The following is a 24,059-nucleotide window of genomic DNA, read 5'->3' on the forward strand; positions in this document are numbered from 1 at the left end:
AACCTTTATTTTTTTTTTTAAATCAACTGGTGTCAAAAAGTTAATCAGATTTGTAAATTACTTCTATTAAAAAATCTTAATCCTTCCTGTACTTATTAGCTGCTGAATACTACAGAGGAAATTATTTTCTTTTTGGAACACAGTGCTCTCTGCTGACATCACGAGCACAGTGATTCACTTTCTGGCACCAGTTGATTGGAAAATAAAATAATCCAACGGCGTATCCCTTTAAGATGCCCCTGCGCTAGTTTCCCTCATAACTATAACATTTTCCTTTTTCAGAATTGACATGCTTTAAAATTTCAGACAGTAAATTCCTTTTTGGATCAGCCGTCTCCCCCGGTCCCAGCTTTGTGTAAAACACGATATGAGCGGTGCCTCAAGCTTGTTCTCCTAGGTCATAGTAACATGCCATATTCTCCCAGTGTGACATAATACCTCATATTAGTGCATATATTTATACCACCTCCAAATAATGATATTCATAATCAAAATCGGAATAAAAATATCATAATATACACAGTGATGTTTATTAACCCCTTAACGACGAAGGACGTATATTTACGTCCTGCGCCGGCTCCCGCGATATGAAGCGGGATCGCGCCACGATCCTGCATCATATCGCGTCGGTCCCAGCACTCATCAACGGCCGGGACCCGCGGCTAATACCACACATCACCGATCGCGGCGATGTGCGGTATTAATCCTTTAGAAGCGGCGGTCAAAGCTGACCGCCGCATCTAAAGTGAAAGTGAAAGTGACCCGGCTGCTTAGTCGGGCTGTTCGGGACCGCCGCGGTGAAATCGCGGCGTCCCGAACAGCTTACAGGACACCAGGAGGGCCCTTACCTGCCTCCTCGGTGTCTGATCGACGAATGACTATTCCGTACCTGAGATCCAGGCAGGAGCAGTCAAGCGCCGATAACAGTGATCACAGGCGTGGTAATACACGCCAGTGATCAGCATGAGAGATCAGTGTGTGCAGTGTTATAGGTCCCTATGGGACCTATAACACTGCAAAAAAAAAGTTTTAAAAAGTGTTAATAAAGGTCATTTAACCCCTTCCCTAATAAAAGTTTGAATCACCCCCCTTTTCCCATAAAAAAAATAAAACAAAAAATCATACCAATAAAAACTTCAGATCATGGCGCAAAAAATGAGCCCTCATACCGCCCTGTACGTGGAAAAATAAAAAAGTTCTAGGGGTCAGAAGATGACATTTTTAAACGTATACATTTTCCTGCATGTAGTTATGATTTTTTCCAGAAGTACGACAAAATCAAACCTATATAAGTAGGGTATCATTTTAACCGTATGGACCTACAGAATAATGATAAGGTGTAACTTTTACCGAAATTTGCACTGCGTAGAAACGGAAGCCCCCAAAAGTTACAAAATGGCGTTTTTTCTTCGATTTTGTCGCACAATGATTTTTTTTTCCGTTTCGCCGTGAATTTTTGGGTAAAATGACTAATAACACTGCAAAGTAGAATTGGTGACGCAAAAATAAGCCATAATATGGATTTTTAGGTGGAAAATTGAAAGGGTTATGATTTTTAAAAGGTAAGGAGGAAAAAACGAAAGTGCAAAAACTGAAAAACCCTGAGTCCTTAAGGGGTTAAAACATCATGTTTAAGAGTCATAACAATAATGTGTGCATAATAATAAACAAACAAGTGTCCATCATACAGAATGCAGAAGTAACCTATAAGGGCTACTTTAGTATCATCATTTTTTATGTTATGGTGGGGGTGTGGTAAAAATAAAAAATAATTGATACTTACATACCCTGATCCCCCTCAGCTCCTGTCCAAGCAACTTCCTGTCCCCTGTTTTTCACCACTTCTTGGTACTGGCCACAGCAGTGTCCCCCCTAAGACAGTAATTGGCTAAGTCCTGGTCAGACAGCTTATCTTGAAAATAGCAACAATCATTGACCAGCGGGGGACCAGAAGTTTATGGAACGGGGGGCTGTGAGGGGCAGGGTAAGTAAGTATCACTTAATTTGGTAAGTTTACCTGAACCACAATATAATATAAAAACAATTAGGATTTCCCCTTAATGAGGAGAATAATACTTACCCAAACAATTAATATCATCCTGAATGTGAAGTAATAAACATGAAGTAAGATCAGGTAAACTCCATTAGAGACCATGCCAGCAACACACATTACATACCATTGCTACATATATGTCAGGTAAGATGCAATTTACAGATCCCCTTATAGATCATACCAATGCTACATATATGACAGGTAAGATGCAATTTACAGATCCCCTTATAGATCATACCATTGCTATATATGTCAGGTAAGATGCAATTTGTTTTTATGTCCATTTGTTTTTCTTTTGCATTCAATTGAAAAATGTTGGTTAGTTCACAGGAAGTTTAAAGTAGTTTTCCCAACTTCCAAAGGGATTTCCTATCCACAGAATAGGGAATAACAAGATGATTGGTGGGAATTGAACAGTTGAGCCCTCCACCGATCACCATGTGTGCACAGCTAGAATTCCATGCAATCTCTGTGGGGCTTCCAGACATTGCCCAGCACTCAGCAATGTTCAGACATAATGCTCCTAAGAGCTTACAATCTAAAGAAAGAAATCCTCTCCACCACAGCATATGATCATTGATGGTACTGCCTGACGCTACAGGGATGACTCCTGCCCACAAGAACAAATTTTCTGCCCTCCATCTGAATGAAGGAGCGATAGGACATATGTGCTGATGCTCTCTTCAAGTCTAGAGACTTGACAAAGTGAGGCAAGTTCCGTTCTTGGCTGTCCATTGTCAGGCCTGTAGGATTGAATGGGTGCATGTCTGACCATTGAACCATATTAGTCCTTGTTCTCTTGATCAGTAGGGGTCCCATTCACAGCGGTTGGATCCCTGGAATCAGACACTCAGCTATCAGTTTGGGTCATTGCACCTAAGGCCAGGATGGGACTTTTTTCATTAAAGGGGTACTCCTGTGAAAACCTTTATTCTTTTAAATCAACTGGTGCCAGAAAGTTAAACAGATTTGTAAATTACTTCTATTAAAAAATCTTAATCCTTCCTGTACTCTACAGAGGAAATTTGTTTCTTTTTGGAATTCTCTCTGATGACATCACGAGCACAGTGCTCTTTGCTGACGTCATTATAATAATAATAATAACTCTTTATTTATTGTTGTCCTTAGTGGAATTTGAACCCAAGGCTCCAGCACTGCAAGGAAGCAGTGCTAACCACTGAGCCACCATGCTGCCCTTAGCATACATCTGCCATGCATGGTTGCTAAAATGGACAGAGATGTCAGCAGAGAGCACTGTGCTCGTGATGCCATCAGTGTTCCAAAAAGAAAGGAATTTCCTCTGTAGCATTCAGCAGCTAATAAGTACTGGAAGGATTAAGATTTTTTAATAGAAGTAAACTTTCTGGCACCAGTTGATTTAAAAGAAAAAAGGTTTTCACCGGAGTACCCCTTTAAATTCGTCCGATGAAAAGTTGCAGGCTGGCCCTGTGTGACATTTTCTGCGACATTTTATTTAGAGCGTTTACATTTCATTACAATAAAGTGGTCTTACTTAGAGCACTTTGTGCAGTAGTCACTGATTTATTATGTGCGACTTTTTGTTAAATGTCGCACAAATGTCGCTCCGGACAGATTATGAAGATATTACAGGGCAGGTTAAGCCTGCCCTATACAGCTATTGAAATGGCTTTATGCAACAATTGTATTAAGGTCACTGCGACATTTGTAAAATTGTCACACGGCCGCCACTTCTCTGCTTCAGAATAAAGTAGAACAGTTTTATGGGGATTCATCAAAGTCAGTGCGCCATTTGATAAATTTGGCACATGTCCACCACTTACTCCACTACATTTGTGCCCTATACACGTTCAAAACTAACATCAGTCTTCGGAAATACCCCTCAATGTGTCTGTATTAGACTGTGCACACACTACATTTTACTATATGGAGTGTTGCCCAATATATCCCTCCAGTTTATTCAACACATGTATGCGACTGTATAGACATCAGACAGTGGCGAACAACTATAAAAAAAAACAAATATAAAAACTTGATGCGAAGAGGTAATAAATCTTCATGTTACTTACTGACTGAATAACATAAATCATCATCATCATCCTTTAAGACAAGAATTAGTAATAGTGCCCACTCTCTCATCGTGACACCATATTCATTCAGCAGTACCCTATCAGAAATAATGGCATATAGAATGGCATAATTCTGCTTATTCCCAGTTGGATAGGCTGTTCAGTCCCCCTTTGAGGATGTGTGCAATATACCTTATAATATTTGCCACAGGTATCATTTAGTGCCTTTGTCCATAGTTCTCTGTATAGTGCTCCTGTTTTACTTTTTGCCCAAGATTGATGACTGGCGATGCGGAGGCTCGTGACGTCACCCCCCCCCAACTCGTGATGACCCGGCCACGCCCCCTCAATGCAAGTCTATGGGAAGGGGCGTGACTACCATCACGCCCCCACCCATAGACTTGCATTGAGGGGTTGTGGCCGTGATGTCACGAGCAGGGTGCGGCCGTGATTTCAGGACCCTCTGGTGCTGCACCCAACGCTCTAAACGAACGTCGGGTGCAGCAGGGAGATAGCGGGGGTCCCCAGCGATCAGACATCTTATCCCCCTATTCTTTGGATAGGGGATAAGATGTCTAGGGGCGGAGTACCCCTTTAAAACAATGTTTACACAGCTCAATGGTTCCTGGTTCAATGTTCCTGCGGACACTGGAATAAGGATTTCTGCAGCAGAAATGCTGTATGCACAGTGTAGCAGGATCCTAATAAAAACAATAGGACTCGGCTGCAGCCAAATTTTCCTGTGGAATTTCGCTCGGAAATTCTGCTGCGTGAATGTAGCCTAACACTCTGCAGAGTGCCTGTGTGGTATCTGACCTTTCTATAGGCACTGCATGTTGATATTATTAGTCATATTGATGTTGGTATAGTATACAAATAGAAGGTTGCAGCAGCACTCTTGGTCAAAAAAAATGAAGGCTCTTAGGGCACTTTTTGATTAAAACATGTCCCCGATTCACCACACAGAGGTGACTGCACTTTGGATGGGACCCAAACACGCTCACTCTACTAATCTCTGCTGGGCCTGTAGCCCCTAACTGGGTTATATGGAGGATCCACTATCAATCCTCCTCTGGTAAGGCTATGGAGGGATGCCATTCCCACTAACACACACTGTCGCAAAAACAAAGAGACAGCCAGCACAACTACCAAGTTGATGGCACACACTGAGCTTAAGTCTGTGTTTCTGTGTTCTACTTTTATTTTCTTAACTATGATGGAAGTTGCACAAATGTTATAGCCCGCAAATTACGCTTTTTATGTAACTATTGGAGTTATGTAAACAATGTAGGTTGCAGGGTTATGTCCTATGTGCAACTCCTATTAAAGTCAATAGGAGTTACAAAAGTTATGTAATTTCCCTGCTTCAGCTGCTCTCAGCTTGCCAACCAACTTCAGAAGCCACAAACAGGCATGGGAATACCTCTTTAAGTAAGTGGTAAGGGTCAAGACCAAGCAAAGAAAAATTTGCTGCACCACATAATGCATGCTGCCATTTTTCTATGCTATGGAGAGGGCAATAATGTATTTGAGCTGGTGGGGTTTCTGTGCCTAGTCTGCTTTTTATTTCCAACCCGAACATGGCTGCTTTTCATCTGTACAGATCGTGTCTATTGTTGCACAAGTACAGTGGGGGTCAAAAGTTTGGGCACCCCAGGTAAAAATTTGCATTAATGTGCATAAAGAAGTCAAGGAAACATGGAAAAATCTCATAAAAGCATCAAATTACAGGTTAGACATTCTTATAATATGTCAACAAAAGTAAGATTTTATTTCCATCATTTACACTTTCCAAATAACAGAAAACGAAAAAATGGCGTCTGCAAAAGTTTGGGCACCCTGCAGAATTTATAGCATGCACTGCCCCCTTTGCAAAACTGAGACCTGCCAGTGTCATGGATTGTTCTCAATCATCATCTGGGAAGACCAGGTGATGTCAATCTCAAAGGTTTTAAATGCCCAGACTCATCTGACCTTGCCCCAACAATCAGCACCATGGGTTTTTCTAAGCAGTTGTCTAGAAATCTGAAAAGGAAAATAGTTGATGCTCAAAAAGCTGGAGGAGGCTATAAGAAGATAGCAAAACATTGTCAGATGTCAATATCCTCTGTTCGGAATGTATTTAAGAAATGGCAGTCATCAGGAACAGTGGAAGTTAAAGCAAGATCTGGAAGACCAAGAAAATATCAGACAGAACAGCTCGCAGGATTGTGAGAAAAACAATTCAAAACCCATGTTTGACTGCACAATCCCTCCAGAAAGATCTGGCAGACACTGGAGTTGTGGTACACTATTCCACTATAAAGAGATACTTGTACAAATATGGTCTTCATGGAAGAGTCATTAGAAGAAAACGTCTCCTATGTCCTCACCACGAAAATCAGCGTTTGAACTTTGCAAATGAACGTAGAGACAAGCCTGATGCATCTTGGAAACAAGTTCTGTGGACCGATGAGGTTAAAATTGAACTTTTTGGCCGGAATGAGCAAAGATATGTTTGGAGAAGAAGGGGAACAGAATTTAATGAAAAGAACCTCTGTCCAACTGTTAAGCATGGGGGTGGATCAATCATGCTTTGGGGTTGTATTGCAGCCAGTGGCCCAGGGAACATCTCACGAGTAGAAGGAAAAATGGATTCAATAAAATTTCAGCAAATTATGGATGCTAACTTGATGCCATCTGTGAAAAAGCTGAAGTTAAAGAGAGGATGCCTTCTACAAATGGATAATGATCCTAAACACACCTCGAAATCCACAGGGGATTACATCAAGAGGCATAAACTGAAGGTTTTGCCATGGCCTTCACAATCTCCTGACCTCAACATAATTGAAAATCTATGGATAGACCTTAAAAGAGCAGTGCGTGACAGACAACCCAGAAATCTCAAAGAACTGGAAGACTTTTGTAAGGAAGAATGGGCAAATATACCTCAAACAATAATTGAAAGACTCTTGGCTGGCTACAAAAAGTGTTTACAAGCTGTGATACTTGCCAAAGGGGGCAGTACAAGATATTAACTCTGCAGGGTGCCCAAACTTTTGCAGATGCCATTTTTTTGTTTTCTGTTATTTTGAAAGTGCAAATGATGGAAATAAAATCTAACTTTTGTTGACATATTATAAGAATGTCTAATCTGTAATTTGATGCCTTTTGGAGATTTTTCCATCTTTCCTTGGCTTCTTTATGCACATTAATACAATTTTTTACCTGGGGTGCCCAAACTTTTGATCCCCACTGTATCATCAGTAAAGCTAAACTACAAATCAACCATTCAATAATAGATCCAAAAGAAGTCAGGATCTATTGGATTCAAAGGCAACTTCACATAGAGTTGTCTTCTGCTAAGCCGGTTTTTAAATTCCCCTGCCGGATTGCAAAAATGAATGCACCCTAACTAAGTTTCTGAATCTGCCCTTATGGACACCTTTTGGTTTTTGAAAGCTTGGAATAAGGACGAGGCTGAGGATGCTCCAGCAGACCCATCTGACCTTCTTAACACTGTTACGCCGAGCGCTCCGGGTCCCCGCTCCTCCCCGGAGCGCTCGCTACACTCTCTCCGCTGCAGCGCTCCGGTCAGATCCACTGACCCGGGGCGCTGCGATTCTGCTTCCAGCCGGGATGCGATTCGCGATGCGGCTAGCTCCCGCTCGCGATGCGCACCCCGGCTCCCGTACCTGACTCGCTCTCCCTCGGTCCTGTCCCGGCGCGCGCGGCCCCGCTCCCTAGGGCGCGCGCGCGCCGGGTCTTTGCGATTTAAAGGGCCACTGCGCCGCTGATTGGCGCAGTGATTCCAATTAGTGTCTTCACCTGTGCACTTCCCTATATCACCTCACTTCCCCTGCACTTCCCTGCCGGATCTTGTTGCCATTGTGCCAGTGAAAGCGTTCCTTGTGTGTTCCTAGCCTGTGTTCCAGACCTCCTGCTGTTGCCCCTGACTACGATCCTTGCTGCCTGCCCCGACCTTCTGCTACGTCCGACCTTGCTTCTGTCTACTCCCTTGTACCGCGCCTATCTTCAGCAGCCAGAGAGGTTGAGCCGTTGCTAGTGGATACGACCTGGTCACTACCGCCGCAGCAAGACCATCCCGCTTTGCGGCGGGCTCTGGTGAAAACCAGTAGTGACTTAGAACCGATCCACTAGCACGGTCCACGCCAATCCCTCTCTGGCACAGAGGATCCACTACCTGCCAGCCGGCATCGTGACAGTAGATCCGGCCATGGATCCCGCTGAAGTTCCTCTGCCAGTTGTCGCTGACCTCACCACGGTGGTCGCCCAGCAGTCACAACAGATAGCGCAACAAGGCCAACAGCTGTCTCAACTGACCGTTATGCTACAACAGTTACTACCACAGCTTCAGCAGTCATCTCCTCCGCCAGCTCCTGCACCTCCTCCGCAGCGAGTGGCCGCTCCTGGGCTACGCCTATCCTTGCCGGATAAATTTGATGGGGACTCTAAGTTTTGCCGTGGCTTTCTTTCCCAATGTTCCCTGCATCTGGAGATGATGTCGGACCTGTTTCCCACTGAAAGGTCTAAGGTGGCTTTCGTAGTCAGCCTTCTGTCCGGAAAAGCCCTGTCATGGGCCACACCGCTCTGGGACCGCAATGACCCCGTCACTGCCTCTGTACACTCCTTCTTCTCGGAAATCCGAAGTGTCTTTGAGGAACCTGCCCGAGCCTCTTCTGCTGAGACTGCCCTGTTGAACCTGGTCCAGGGTAATTCTTCCGTTGGCGAGTATGCCGTACAATTCCGTACTCTTGCTTCAGAATTATCCTGGAATAATGAGGCCCTCTGCGCGACCTTTAAAAAAGGCCTATCCAGCAACATTAAAGATGTTCTGGCCGCACGAGAAATTCCTGCTAATCTACATGAACTTATTCACCTAGCCACTCGCATTGACATGCGTTTTTCCGAAAGGCGTCAGGAGCTCCGCCAAGATATGGACTCTGTTCGCACGAGGCGTTTCTTCTCCTCGGCTCCTCTCTCCTCTGGTCCCCTGCAATCTGTTCCTGTGCCTCCCGCCGTGGAGGCTATGCAGGTCGACCGGTCTCGCCTGACACCTCAAGAGAGGACACGACGCCGCATGGAGAACCTCTGCCTGTACTGTGCTAGTACCGAACACTTCCTGAGGGATTGTCCTATCCGTCCTCCCCGCCTGGAAAGACGTCCGCTGACTCCGCACAAAGGTGAGACAGTCCTTGATGTCTACTCTGCTTCTCCACGTCTTACTGTGCCTGTGCGGATGTATGCCTCTGCCTTCTCCTTCTCTACCGTGGCCTTCTTGGACTCTGGATCTGCAGGAAATTTTATTTTGGCCTCTCTCGTCAACAGGTTCAACATCCCAGTGACCAGTCTCGCCAGACCCCTTTACATCAATTGTGTAAACAATGAAAGATTGGACTGTACCATACGCTTCCGCACGGAGCCCCTTCTAATGAGCATCGGATCTCATCACGAGAGGATTGAACTTTTGGTCCTCCCCAATTGCACCTCGGAAATTCTCCTTGGACTTCCCTGGCTTCAACTTCATTCCCCAACCCTGGATTGGTCCACTGGGGAGATCAAGAGTTGGGGGCCCTCTTGTTCCAAGGACTGTCTAAGACCGGTTCCCAGTAACCCTTGCCGTGACTCTGTGGTTCCCTCAGTAACCGGTCTCCCTAAGGCCTATATGGACTTCGCGGATGTTTTCTGCAAAAAACAAGCTGAGACTCTACCTCCTCACAGGCCTTATGATTGCCCTATCGACCTCCTCCCGGGTACTACTCCACCCCGGGGCAGAATTTATCCTCTCTCTGCCCCAGAGACTCTTGCCATGTCTGAGTATGTCCAGGAAAATTTAAAAAAGGGCTTTATCCGTAAATCCTCCTCTCCTGCCGGAGCCGGATTTTTCTTTGTGTCCAAAAAGGATGGCTCCCTACGTCCTTGCATTGACTACCGCGGTCTTAATAAAATCACGGTTAAGAACCGCTACCCCCTACCCCTCATCTCTGAACTCTTTGATCGCCTCCAAGGTGCCCACATCTTTACTAAATTGGACTTAAGAGGCGCCTATAACCTCATCCGCATCAGAGAGGGGGATGAGTGGAAAACGGCGTTTAACACCAGAGATGGACACTTTGAGTATCTGGTCATGCCCTTTGGCCTGTGCAACGCCCCTGCTGTCTTCCAAGACTTTGTCAATGAAATTTTTCGTGATCTGTTATACTCCTGTGTTGTTGTATATCTGGACGATATCCTAATTTTTTCTGCCAATCTAGAAGAACACCGCCAGCATGTCCGTATGGTTCTTCAGAGACTTCGTGACAATCAACTCTATGCCAAAATTGAGAAATGTCTGTTTGAATGCCAATCTCTTCCTTTTCTAGGATATTTGGTCTCTGGCCAGGGACTACAAATGGATCCAGACAAACTCTCTGCCGTCTTAGATTGGCCACGCCCCTCCGGACTCCGTGCTATCCAACGCTTTTTGGGGTTCGCCAATTATTACAGGCAATTTATTCCACATTTTTCTACCGTTGTGGCTCCTATCGTGGCTTTAACCAAAAAAAATGCCGATCCCAAGTCTTGGCCTCCTCAAGCGGACGACGCCTTTAAACGACTCAAGTCTGCCTTTTCTTCGGCTCCCGTGCTCTCCAGACCTGACCCTTCCAAACCCTTCCTATTGGAGGTTGATGCCTCCTCAGTGGGAGCTGGAGCTGTTCTTTTACAAAAAAATTCTTCCGGGCATGCTGTCACTTGTGGGTTTTTTTCTAGGACCTTCTCTCCGGCGGAGAGGAACTACTCCATCGGGGATCGAGAGCTTCTAGCCATTAAATTAGCACTTGAGGAATGGAGGCATCTGCTGGAGGGATCAAGATTTCCAGTTATTATTTACACCGACCACAAGAACCTCTCCTACCTCCAGTCTGCCCAACGGCTGAATCCTCGCCAGGCCCGGTGGTCTCTGTTCTTTGCCCGATTTAATTTTGAGATTCACTTTCGTCCTGCCGATAAGAACATTAGGGCCGATGCTCTCTCTCGTTCCTCGGATGCCTCAGAAGTTGAACTCTCTCCGCAACACATCATTCCACCTGACTGCCTGATCTCCACTTCTCCAGCCTCCATCAGGCAAACTCCTCCAGGAAAGACCTTTGTTTCTCCACGCCAACGCCTCGGAATCCTCAAATGGGGTCACTCCTCCCATCTCGCTGGTCATGTGGGCATCAAGAAATCTGTGCAACTCATCTCCCGCTTCTATTGGTGGCCGACTCTGGAGACGGATGTTGTGGACTTTGTGCGAGCCTGCACTATCTGTGCCCGGGATAAGACTCCTCGCCAGAAGCCCGCTGGTTTTCTTCATCCCCTGCCTGTCCCCGAACAGCCTTGGTCTCTGATTGGTATGGATTTTATTACTGATTTACCCCCTTCCCGTGGCAACACTGTTATTTGGGTGGTCGTTGATCGATTCTCCAAAATGGCACATTTCATCCCTCTTCCTGGTCTTCCTTCAGCGCCTCAGTTGGCTAAACAATTTTTTGTACACATTTTTCGTCTTCACGGGTTGCCTACGCAGATCGTCTCGGATAGAGGCGTCCAATTCGTGTCTAAATTCTGGAGGGCTCTCTGTAAACAACTCAAGATTAAATTAAATTTTTCTTCTGCATATCATCCCCAGTCCAATGGACAAGTAGAAAGAATTAACCAAGTCTTGGGTGATTATTTGCGACATTTTGTTTCCTCCCGCCAGGATGACTGGGCAGATCTCCTTCCATGGGCCGAATTCTCGTATAACTTCAGAGTCTCTGAATCTTCCTCCAAATCCCCATTTTTCGTGGTGTACGGCCGTCACCCTCTTCCCCCCCTCCCTACCCCCTTGCCCTCTGGTCTGCCCGCTGTGGATGAAATTTCTCGTGACCTTTCCATTATATGGAGAGAGACCCAAAATTCTCTCTTACAGGCTTCATCACGCATGAAGAAGTTCGCGGATAAGAAAAGAAGAGCTCCTCCCGTTTTTTCCCCTGGAGACAAGGTATGGCTCTCCGCTAAATATGTCCGCTTCCGTGTCCCTAGCTACAAGTTGGGACCACGCTATCTTGGTCCTTTCAAAATTTTGTGTCAAATTAATCCTGTCTCTTACAAACTTCTTCTTCCTCCTTCTCTTCGTATCCCTAATGCCTTTCACGTCTCTCTTCTTAAACCACTCATCCTCAACCGTTTTTCCCCCAAATCTGTTCCTCCCACTCCCGTTTCCGGCTCCTCGGACATCTTCTCTGTCAAAGAGATCTTAGCCTCTAAAAAGGTCAGAGGGAAAACTTTTTTTTTAGTGGACTGGGAGGGTTGTGGTCCTGAAGAGAGATCCTGGGAACCTGAGGACAACATCCTGGATAAAAGTCTGCTCCTCAGGTTCTCAGGCCCTAAGAAGAGGGGGAGACCCAAGGGGGGGGGTACTGTTACGCCGAGCGCTCCGGGTCCCCGCTCCTCCCCGGAGCGCTCGCTACACTCTCTCCGCTGCAGCGCTCCGGTCAGATCCACTGACCCGGGGCGCTGCGATTCTGCTTCCAGCCGGGATGCGATTCGCGATGCGGCTAGCGCCCGCTCGCGATGCGCACCCCGGCTCCCGTACCTGACTCGCTCTCCCTCGGTCCTGTCCCGGCGCGCGCAGCCCCGCTCCCTAGGGCGCGCGCGCGCCGGGTCTTTGCGATTTAAAGGGCCACTGCGCCGCTGATTGGCGCAGTGATTCCAATTAGTGTCTTCACCTGTGCACTTCCCTATATCACCTCACTTCCCCTGCACTTCCCTGCCGGATCTTGTTGCCATTGTGCCAGTGAAAGCGTTCCTTGTGTGTTCCTAGCCTGTGTTCCAGACCTCCTGCTGTTGCCCCTGACTACGATCCTTGCTGCCTGCCCCGACCTTCTGCTACGTCCGACCTTGCTTCTGTCTACTCCCTTGTACCGCGCCTATCTTCAGCAGCCAGAGAGGTTGAGCCGTTGCTAGTGGATACGACCTGGTCACTACCGCCGCAGCAAGACCATCCCGCTTTGCGGCGGGCTCTGGTGAAAACCAGTAGTGACTTAGAACCGATCCACTAGCACGGTCCACGCCAATCCCTCTCTGGCACAGAGGATCCACTACCTGCCAGCCGGCATCGTGACAAACACATATGGACAGATCAAGTCAACTATAAGAGAACATAATGTTTAATCAACCTAAATATTCAAATTATGTGCACTGCAAACTCAGGGGTAGCTGTTCTGCAAATCTAAGCAGCTGATGTGATGCAACGTAGGATGACCTAAGGTCTGGAGAGGCATGTTGTACCAAAACTGAGCTTTTAAAAGGGTTTTAAGTCAACATGAACTGTCATTATATTTCTCACCTACTAGACCAAGCTTGAAGTGCAGAAAATCTCAATAAGGTGACTTTATTAATGTATGTATAAGTGATTCCGTGTTATCTCTTCTAACAGGATAGGTTAATGGTCCTTCAAATACAAACCAGAACTTCTGGTTTTATCAGATCTCATTTGACACATTCACTTGTTTTGCCTTTGAATATGTTTTTTCTTACCTGATGCTGTTCAGCTATTTTCTAGTACAATGCCTTCTCACATAGCACATTGCATTGCACTGTGTCAGGTATATTGTAAGCCCTCCTAACAGAAAAAACACATTCTACCATTCGCACTAGAATTTATGCTTCAAAAACGATTTAAAGATTAATTCTGCTATAGGAATTTCTATGCATGAATACAGATGTTATCACATACAATGGAAATTCTTCAGACCCTTTCTCTTTTATTATACATTATTCTGTTATGTTGGCGGCCTTGTGCTTAAACAATCAATTCTCCTAAAAGTTTTCACATCATTCTGCTAGAAATCATTCAATTCTAATGTATAGGAAAGAAAAAACTAAAATATTGCATTGACATAAATATGCAGATGCTTTCCTCAGTACTTAGTTGAAATACATTTGGCAGCAATTACAGCCTCCAGTCTTCTGAATGGAGACCATCAGTGGACAGTCATTTTCAGGGTTCCTCAAAAATGTTCTATTGAGTTTAGGTCAGGGGTCTGGCTGGATCCCGTACAGACATTCACATCATTTTTCCTAAGCCACTCATGTGTTGTATTGGCTTTGTGCATAGGGTCATTATTGTCTTGTTGGAAGGGGAATCTTCAGCCCAATCTGAAGTCCAGTGCACTCATTGGCATAAGTATGCAGACCTTTTACTCAGTACAGTGACCCCCCGACCTACGATGGCCCCGACATACAATCATTTCAACATACGATGGCCTCTCAGAGGCCATCGCGCGTTGAAGGCAGCATCAACATACGATGCTTTTGTATGTTGGGGCCATCGCATAAACGGCTATCCGCTATCCGGTAGCGCTGACTGCTTCAGCTGCCACCGGATAGCCGTTTACGGTGCCCCGTGTGCTCCGTGGTCTCCTACCTGTCCTCAGGGCTCCAGCACGTCCTCTTTGGGATCCTCTGCATCGTCGGCCGTCGGCGCTCTCCATCGTTGTCATCACGTCGCTGCGTACGCCGTCCCGTCATCCAATAGGAGCGGCATGCGTAACAACGTGATGGCGGTGACGGAGAGAGAAGATGCCGGAGAAGCAGAGGCCTTGGCGGAGAGTCGGGGACACCCCGGGGACGCGGCAACAGCGATGGACTGCAACATCCAGGGCAGCGGTGATGAGCGGTAATGGTCAGTAGCGGCGGGGACAGGTGAGTACAACTTCCTATACCAGTGGTCTTCAACCTGTGGACCTCCAGATGTTGCAAAACTATAACTCCCAGCATGCCCGGACAGCTGTCCGGGCATGCTGGGTGTTGTAGTTTTGCAACATCTGGAGGTCCGCAGGTTGTAGACCACTGTCCTGTACTTTACATTGCATGGATCGCTCAACATACGATGGTTTCAACAAACGATGGTCCATTTGGAACGGATTACCATTGTATGTTGAGGGACCACTGTACTTAGTTGAAGCACCTTTGGTGCCTCCAGTCTTCTTGGGTATGATTTCACAGTTTGCACAGCTGGCTTTGGGGATTTTTTGCCATTTTTCTCTGCAGGTGCTCTCAGTCTATGTCAGGTTGGATGGGGACTGTCATGACAGAATATTTCAGCTTCCATTCACTTTGGGCAGAGCTGACACACTGTAGAGTTCAGTCCATAGAGCGGAGGAGTGTATGTGCAGTGTTAGCCAATCACAGCCCATCTTACACTGCTCTTTGTTGTGTGTAGCAGATGAGGAAGGAAGTTCTCCCCAGCAGGGCTTTAGATGATGTCGCATCTGCTGATGAATGCCCCTTCCTAGTGTGTGGAGCTCAGTGAGAGTAAGCATAAGATACAATATCAGGGTAGAAATCCAAAATATAATAAAGGCAGGGGGTGGTTTATCATGATGGGGATGAGTGAACTTAAACATTTATCAAGCTCATGAAAGGTACTCTATAAATATACAGTGGGTTAAATAAATATTGGACATGTCATTATATTTCTTACTAAATATATTTCCGGAGGTCCTAAGGACATGACATTTTCACCAGATGTAGGTAACAGTCCAAGTAATCCAGACAAAGAAAATAAAACAAATAAGCTCAGAAACTAATTTAAGTGTAATAATGTGAAATGACGCAGGAAAAAATATTGGATACACAAAAAAGGGAGGTGTAAAAAGTTTCTCCATACAGAAGGCGTCTTGAAGCTTTTGTACAAAGCGTTTTCAATACTTTTCCCTGTGTCATTTCACATTATTACACATAACTCAATTACTGAGCTTATTTGTTGTCAATAGCGCCTTTTGAAAAATATTTAGTGAGAAAAATGATGACATGTTCCTTACTTATTTCATCCGCTGCATCTGTGCTTTATTCAGCTTTCCCTCAACTCTGACTAGTCTTTCTGTCACTGATGCTGAAAAACAACCACACAGCATGATGCTGCCACCACCATGCTTTATTATAGGGATCTACTGGGCTGGGCATAAGTCTGGTTTCTTTTAGACATGATTCTTAGAATTGAGGCCAAAAAGTTCAATCTTGGTTCCATCAGACCAGAGAATCTTGTTTCTCACAGTCTCAGAGTCATTTAAGTGCTTTTTTTTTTTTGCAAAGGTTGTCTTTCATGTTTTTTTTTTTTTTTTTTTTTTTTTTTTACTGAGGAGAGACTTATTTCTGGCCACTCTGCCATGCCAGGTTGGTGACATGCTGAAGTGGTGGCTGACCCTCTGGAAGTTTTTCCTATCTGCAGACAAGATCTTTTGGAGCTCAGCCAGATTGACCATTGTGTTCTTGGTTACCTTTCTTACCAAGGCTCTTGTCTAAGAATTGCTTAGTTTGGTGGGGCGTACAGCCCTAGAAAAAGTCTTGGTTGTCGGAATACCTATGCCCATGTGACATTTGTTTTTCTTATGTAAAAAATTGGCAAAATGTATTAATTTAAAGGACATCTGTAGAGCAAAATAACTTATCCCCTATCCAAAGGATAGTGGATAAGTTATAGATCGTGGGGGGTCGAAGCGCTGGGGCACCCCGCGATCTCCTGTACAGGGCCGTATGCCGAAAAGTGGGCATTCTGACCCCCCCCCCCCCCCCCCATGTTTCCCATAGAGATACATGGAGGGGGCGTGTCTGCCGCGGCTTTCTTTTGAGGACGACACTGCACTTCTGGCAGACTGCTGTGGCCCCGTCCAGGAGACCACGAGGGGTCCCAGCGTTCAGACCCACCGCAATCTATAACTTATCTCCTATCCATCGGATAGGTGATAAGTTATATTGCGCTACAGATGTCCTTTAACTTATTGCAACAGTCAATAGCGGTATCTAAGGACAGAGGTATCTAAGGTATCAGAGGAAGAGAACTTCTTATATCTGCTCACCTGCACCCCATGATACTATATTAGGGAAGACACTAAAAGAAAATTCCATAGAGCAGGGTGTTCTGTCAATAGGCCACTACAAAACCCATCATTCGCATTTGTTTTTATATTTTAAAGTTTGTAATTAATTGATTGTTCTATTTAGAAAAAACATGGTTTATTTTACAGTGAAAGTGATGACATGACAGCTTAAGACATGAGATGAATCTTTTTACTTTTAAGAAATTTCGTAACTGTTGCAAAATAAATTAAAAAAACAGTAGAACAGATGACAGATTAGTTGTGAACAGAGCCCAACCAGTGACACTACAGTCATGCAGTTATATTCAGCAGATATATACGGATTTATTGATTTTGTGAGCATTTTCTTCAAGGCAGCCTTTTCTTCACTGTGAATGGGTTAAACAACAAGTGAGCATTGCAGTACTAGACTGGAAACCATGGACAGTCAGGGACTGGGACCAGCATATCACAGGGACCTCCTCTCCATCTGCCTGTGTGTGTTTTCCCTCTGGCTCCTGACATCAGCTGCAGCATACTACTGAACATACCTATGGCACATTTGCAATCCTGCAGGGACCGAAAACACTGAGTGAAGCCTCAAGACCCATAATTTTTATACTCCAAGGAATATCAGCCATCCCTTAAGTATTTCTAAATTCATCATGATTTTTGTGACTTTTCTGTAAATTTAACCATAACTAAATATGTCATTTTAATTTTTGCCCTGTTTAGCCAGAAATCCCAATCGAGTAAAATAAAGCACTTAAACGTTACTGTCCTCCTTGTCCATTAAATAAAGACTTGATGGGTTAAGGGTTACTTCTCCCTATTGCTGACCCTTATACGTGTATGTATTGTATTAGGCACTTTTCTTCTGTTTATTTAAGGAAGCACTCCCACATTTTTTTCACATTTTCCTTATGCAGATAGTCAGCCACTATATACACTACAGCTAGTATTACTTTATTATGTTGTTCCCTTCTATATATAAAAAAAAATCCTGGAATCCTTTCCTTCAGTTAGGTCATGTGATCTCATAGTGACCCCCTGAAAATTACATTTTCTTCTGTGCTCTTAAAAGGGGTCACCATTTCCTCCTAATAGAAACTCCTGTATGATAAAACCGTATGGACTGTTCCACACAAGCTCTCCACACTTGTATCACAATTATTGATGATGACTATATAGCTCCTACCTTACTGATATATAATGGACAATGCAGTCAGTCTCCATGACTCTATATACAGGCAGGCACTAGCTATCCATGTGATGCTATGCTGATGAATCATGGGATTAATAGCAGATTTGAAAGGGAGAGAATACAGTTTAAAACCTGAAAGTCAAGATGGTGGCTGATCAGGAAAACCCAGCTACAGTAATGAATTGTATTGATGCAGCAGAGCTGGGATGAAGCAGATGACCCTGCAAGAATAGTGGTGGTGAGTATGCATTGTATGGGCATACAAAAATCCAGGAGAGCTTCTTTAATAAGGGCATGATGTTCTGTTCCATATGCTGCCTAAGAAGTTTTCCACATGAAGACAATGCCTTTCCATGTACTACCTTGTGGAGAGTCACTAACATAGAGCAGCTACAGCAAAATGAGCCCATCCATGTATAACATATTGGCAGCCATTCATTTGAATGCCATGTATGCAATACTGGCTGTGCCTTGTGGCTCAAAATAGCCCCTTTACATCACCCTCAACAGGGGTGTGGTTTACCAGAAAATGGGAGTAGCTCAATTGTAAAATTATTTTGGTGTATAACTAAGTCAACTAATAAATGTTTCAAACTTACACTAGACAGACTTACACTAAACATATTTTGAAATAGTATAAGTCACTGTTAAAAATCTAGAGCATTCTTAGATTATCCAGTCTAAGTTTGCAGTATCCAGTTATGCCAAGTTGTGCTTAGAGTCATTACTCTAAGCAAAGTTAAAAGCGCATTTGGAACCAGTAATTATGACATACCATCCGACCCTTGAAGTGTTAATCACATGACTTGTTAGGATAAGGCCATGTTCACACAATGGAATTTCTGAGCAAAATCTGGTAGAAAAAGTTAGCGTTGAAATTCTGTTGCAGCAGACTCCCATTGTTTTCAATGGGATTCTACTGCTCTTTGCACATGGAGGAAACGTCTGCCATGAAAATTCTGGTACTGCTGAAATAACTGACATGTCAAAGGATAGGGGATAAGATGTCTGATCACTGGGGACCCCCGCAATCTCCCTGCTGCACCTGGCTTTCGTTTAGAGTGTTGGGTGGAGCGCCGGAGGCTTGTGACGTCACGGCTGCGCCCCGCTCTTTACATCGCAGCCACGCCCCCTCAATTCAAGTCTATGGGAGGGGGCATGACGGCCGTCACGCCCCCTCCCATAGACTAGCATTGAGAGGGCATGGCCGTGATGTCATGAGCGGGGCATGAATGTGACATCACAAGCCTCTGCCCCGCATCACCAGTCATCCAGCACGGGACCCTTGCGATCAGACATCTTACCCCCTATCCTTTGAATAGAGGATACGATGTCTAGGGGTGGAGTACCCCTTTATAATATGGCTCACTATACATCTTCATATTACTGCTAATATCTATAGAGTTTTCTGTAGACATAACAAGAATTGTTAACAAGCAGAATTCTTACAATTGGTAATCCTTACTTACCAAGAGAATTCCACGTAGATGTATTACTGCTTGGAAATAATATAATGACACATTGATATTGATATAATCTGAACCCACATATGCTCTGTTAGCCACCATACATAGCCGGGGCACACAGACTGCCATGTGCATAAGCCCCAAAAAAGACTTTCAAGCATCATGTATGCATTTTAATACCAAGAAGGTATTATTGGGAAAATGTCACTTATGAAACAGACTTGTCAATCAACCCAGTCCCAGGAGTTTGTAGAGTACTTGGTTAGTTGACAAAATGCATCCACCTATGAAGCATCTGTTACAGCCTGTTGGATTGCATTGGCACAGAGCATTGACAGCCCTGTATGTTCCACATGGCTGCACTGGCACAGGAATGCCTCTGTTGTATTCCTGATAGTACTGCAAAGCATATATATACAGTGCATGTGGAAAATATTGACACTCTTTAACTTTTTTTTTTCACAATTTGTTATATTGTAGCCTTGTGCTTAAAAAAATTAAAAATAAAATGTCCCCATCATTCTGCACTCAATACCAAATAAAGAGGATGCGGAAACAGAATTTTCAAGTTTTTTTTTGACACACTACCTGTATAGGGGGTGTGGTGAGCTCATTTGAATATTTTTACCCAGGTGCCCGCGGAGTGAAAATGGCCTACTTAAATCTCCGTCTCACGTCAGGAGTGGTGTCCTCTCCCCGAGGAAAATACTGATCCCGTTTAGCTAGTCAGAGGCCTCTCACCCAGCCAAGCCAGATAACCCTGCTCTGTACTGACGAGGGGCAAGTACCCCGAAACAACTGTCTGCGGATGGGGTCTCTTTCCTTCTGGAGAGAGTTCTGGCTTGGCATAAAATCCCAATCAGTTCTGAGACTTCTTAACTGGAGTCGGAGCTGGTTGCAGGACACACTACCTGTATAGAGGGTGTGGTGAGCTCATTTGAAAGTTTTTTTTGCAAATTTATAAAAAAGAAAAAGAAAACTGACATTTTGCATGGACATAAGTATCAAACCCTTTGCTATGACACTTGAAATTTAGCTCTGCGGGCCACCTATTTCTCTTCAACATCTTTTTACACACTGATTGGAGCCACTTATGGTAAATTCAGTTGGACATGATTTGGAAGGATACACCCTGTCTACAAAAGGTCTCACAGCTAACAAACCAAGCCACGAGGGGGAAAGAACTGCCTGTAGAGATCAGGGACAGGATTATGTGGAGGCACAGATCTAAAGAAGGATACAAAAAAAATTATCATACAATGAAAATTCCCAAGGGCACAGTGGCCTCTTCTTAAATGTAGGAGGTTTGGAACAACCAGGACTCTTCCTAGAGCGGGCGCTCACCAAAGCCTAATTCTGTGAGAAGGGCCTTGGTAAGAGAAGTGACCATAAACCCAATGGCTGGACTTGCTAAGCTTCAAATATCCTAACATCACTGCAGTACTCCAACACCAATCTGGGGGTTATAGCAGAGTGTCCTGAAAGAAGCTGCTCCTCAGTAAAAGACACATGAAAGTTTAACTGGAATTTGTATTAAAAAAAAAAAAAAAGCCACTAAAGTACCCTCTGATCTGATGAAACTAAGATTGAACTTTTTGGCCTCAATTCTAAGTGTCATGTCTGAAGGAACCAGGCACTGTTTATCCCCTGCTCAGTGCATCCCATTCAGATTTTCCTGTGTTTTGCCCAGAATAAAGGTTTTATAGTCACAGCATACAAGGGCATTGTAGACAATCATATGCTTCAAGAAAGACCGTTTTCTGTAGTAGCATGACTGTGCCCCTTCTGTGCACAAAGCAAGGCTCATAAAGACATGATATGATGAGTCTGATGTGGAATGATTTCAGTGGCTAGCACAGAGTGCTGTTCCTAACCCTATGAAACACCTTTTGAATGATTTGAAATGACTTTTGTGAGCCAGACCTTCTCAGCCAACATCAGTGTCTGACCTCACAAATATTCTTTTGGCTGACTGGGCACAAAGTATGTTAGACAAACTACAAAATATTGTGGAAAGCCTATTTAAGTCTTTGACAGTGTAAATATGGTCTCCTTCACATATTGGCGATTCGGCATTGTAGAAAGGCTCCAGAGGGAAACTGGTGATAGAACTCATCCCATTCATTTGAATGGGACAGTTCACATTTATCCAGTAGCTCAATTTGAATGCCAAATCCTCTAGCACATGGCATGGTGCCAGACAGGGAAACGTGTGTTGCAGTACCCATCCGGCCTGCAGAAAGAATGGATGCCGGATCCTATAGTGTATTAGGCTGAGTTCACTGAGCTGATCATATATGTGCACCCAGTCTTAGACTAGACAGTCTTAAGATACACCAAATTTATCAAAGTAGTCCATGCTGTTTCAAAAATCTGGAGCAATTTTAGACCATCTAGTTTAAATTTAGGTAATCTATTAGTTAGCCTACTGTACGCCAAAATTGTGTGACAAAATGTTGGTGCACATTTTACTCACAGTGGCCCAGATTTACCAATCTGGCTGAAACCAAAACATTGTCTGGTTTTGCCTATTAAAAAAAAAAAAAAAAAAAAAACATTTATAGTCAGGGTTCATATCATAAGGAGCTTTAGTAAAGTAAGCTGTGATTGGTTGGGCAAAACCAGACAATGTTGATTTCAGGTGGATTGATAATTCTGGGCCTATTGCATTTAAGCCACACCGCTTGTTGGGAAAGACACAAAGGTATCTAAGTGCAAATAACAAATCTGCCCTAATAAATTTGCTACAAACTATGGAGTTACTTAGTAGATTCCCCTCCTTGTGTTGTAAACATGTTATTACTGAAATATGTCACTGTAATAGCATTTTAAGAAAACTAACATTGCTTTTACTAGTGTGGATACTGTTGATACAGGGCCATATAAACTGTTGCACATATTTTAATGTAATATAAATTAATAAACACAGCTTCAAATCTGCAGCATCAAATATATACCTGTGAATAGTCCCTTATAATGGAAATAATGCAAAGCTGCTGGAAAGGCTACTTAAAGTTTTGAGAATAATGAAAAGATATTAATGACTCTCAACCTACCAATCCGACCCAGTTAGGGTCTATTCACTCTTCTGAATTTCTGCTTGTGGAATTCCACCTCAAATTAAAGCCCATAGACTTCTATTGTATTCTGTACTCCCATTCACACTTCTGAATTTCCACTTGCGCAATTCCGCAAGTGGAATTGCGCACGCAGAAATTCACAAGTGTGAATGGGAGTGCGGAATCCCATAGAAATCTATGGGCTTTAATTTGAGGCGGAATTCGGCAAGCAGAAATTCTGCCATGTGAATAGACTCTAAGGCTTCTTTCACATTGCCTTTAGGTCACAGCAGTGTGACATCCATCGAGGGAACCGGGGAGAATAGCGGGAGAAAAAATACTGCTTGCGCCATTTTTTTCTTCCGCTATTCCTGTAAAAAAACAGCGGTGCCTGACGGACCCCATAATAGTAAATGGGTGCCATCGGGACCCGTTGTGCCCCGTCACGAGAACAGCCGCTAAAGGCAAAAAATAAATAAAAAAATAATACTTTAATGGCCGTTCTTAACGGGGCGCAACGGCAGTGTAAGTCTCCTGACACTATTTCCTACCTCTTTGCATTTGTGTCTTTTATTGTATCTCTTTCATGTATTGATTAAACATAAACATGACAACAACAAGAAATACCTGCAAAATTCCCCATGCAGGGAAGCAGTGGCATGTTTCGCTATATTCTCTTATTGTATTTCTATGCCTAGTGAAACATTCGGTGAATGCAGAATCACCAGCCTGTTAAATCTATTCATCAAATGACTAACAGACCCGATCCTATTACCTCGTCAACATGATGGAGTGCATGAATTAGAAGAGGGAGATGTGATGCTGCAGCACATCAGTATGTGGATATTATATGAAGTTTTGTAATTATCATCTGCATATGATTGGCTAAATAAAGAACAAAACTAATGTATGTCTTTGTATGAAAATACACATAGTCTGTGAATATTATGTGGACTCTTAAAGGGGTACTCCGCCCCTAGACATCTTATCCCCTATCCAAAGGATAGGGGATAAGATATCAGATCGCCGCGGTCCCGCTGCTGGGGAGCCCTGGGATCTCATTACAGCATAGAGCGAGTTCGCGATATGGGGGACGGAGCAGCGTGACGTCATGGCTCCGCCCCTGGTGACATCACGGCCCGTCCCCTTAATGCAAGTCTATGGGAGGGGGCGTGATGACTACCACGCCCCCTCCCATAGACTTGTATTGAAAGGGGCGGGCTGTGATGTCACAAGGGGCGGAGCTGTGATGTAACGATTCTCCGGCCCCTGTACTGCCCGTCATTACGTGCAGAACGAACTCCCTCTGTACTGTAATGATAGCGCGGTGCCGCAGCGGGGATCCCCGGGGTCCCCAGCAGCG

At 44.4% G+C, this 24,059-nt stretch overlaps 1 protein-coding gene across 3 annotated transcripts in view; it reads left to right on the top strand.

Moving 5' to 3' along the window:
* Window positions 1-24,059, top strand: part of LOC130360711 (desmin-like) — a 62,008-nt gene that overhangs the window by 1,666 nt on the left and 36,283 nt on the right. For 2 of the 3 annotated variants that reach the window (XM_056563265.1, XM_056563268.1), the window contains exon 2: window positions 23,395-23,531. The exons of the other annotated variant lie outside the window; for it this stretch is intronic. The gene's annotated coding sequence lies outside the window, so the exon portion shown is untranslated. The remainder of the gene's footprint in view (window positions 1-23,394; window positions 23,532-24,059) is intronic. 3 annotated transcript variants of the gene reach the window in all.

The sequence above is a fragment of the Hyla sarda genome, chromosome 3 (assembly GCF_029499605.1).
Source record: "Hyla sarda isolate aHylSar1 chromosome 3, aHylSar1.hap1, whole genome shotgun sequence".
NCBI lineage: Eukaryota > Metazoa > Chordata > Amphibia > Anura > Hylidae > Hyla > Hyla sarda.